Source organism: Desmodus rotundus, chromosome 1, assembly GCF_022682495.2.
Source record: "Desmodus rotundus isolate HL8 chromosome 1, HLdesRot8A.1, whole genome shotgun sequence".
NCBI lineage: Eukaryota > Metazoa > Chordata > Mammalia > Chiroptera > Phyllostomidae > Desmodus > Desmodus rotundus.
The window spans coordinates 125,287,319-125,288,449 of record NC_071387.1 but is presented as its reverse complement, the minus strand read 5'-3'; positions in this window follow the sequence as shown (position 1 = coordinate 125,288,449).

Below are 1,131 nucleotides of genomic sequence, written 5' to 3'. Positions count from 1 at the left end.
CCACATACAGCATCACAGTGCAGCCACATGGGTTGCCCCACCCTGGTGAACAGCTAAGTTTCCACCCCTTACTACGTAACAGGTGCACCAAGACAAAAAAATATGGCCCAAATGAAAGAACAGATCAAAGCTCCAGAAAAAATACAACTAAGCAATGAAGAAACAGCCAACCTATCAGGTGCACAGTTCAAAACACTGGTTATCAGGATGATCCAGGAACTCACTGGGTACTTCAACAGCATAAAAAAGACCCAGGCAGCAATGAAGGTCACATTATGTGAAATAAAGAAAAATCTAAAGGGAACCAACAGTGATGGGAAGGAAACCAGGACTCAAATCAATGGTTTGGAACAGAAGGAAGAAAGAAACATTCAACCAGAACAGAATGAAGAAACAAGAATTCAAAAAAATGAGGAGAGACTTAGGAACCTCCAGGACATCTTTAAATGTTCCAAAATCTGAATAATAGGGGTGCCAGTAGGAGAAGAAGAAGACCAAAAAATTGAAAACTTATTTGAAAAATAATGAAGAACTTACCCAATCTGGCAAAGGAAGTAGACTTTCAGGGAGTCCAGGACACTCAAGAGAGTCCCAAAGAAGTTGGACCCAAGGGGGAACACACCAAGGCACATCATAATTACATTACCCAAGATTAAACAGAAGGAGAGAATCTTAGAAGCAGCAAGAGAAAAGGACAGTTACCTACAAAGGAGTTCCCATAAGAGTATCAGCTGATTTCTCAAAAAAAACCTTGCAGGCAAGAAGGGGCTAGAAAGAAGTATTCCAAGTCATGAAAGGCAAGGACCTACATCCAAGAGTACTTTATCCAGCAAAGCTATCATTTAGAATGGAAGGGCAGATAAAGTGCTTCCCAGATAAGGTCAAGTTAAAGGAGTTCATCATCACCCAGCCTTTATTATATGAAATGTTAAAGGGACTTATCTAAGAAAAAGATCAAAAATATAAACAATAAAATGACAACAAACTCACAGCTATCAGCGACCAAACCATAAAAAAAACAAAAACAAAAAGAAACTAAGCAAACCAGAACAGGAACAGAATCACAGAAATGGAGATCACATGGAGGGTTATCAGTGGGAAGTGAGAGAGGGAGAGAGGGGGAAAAGGTAC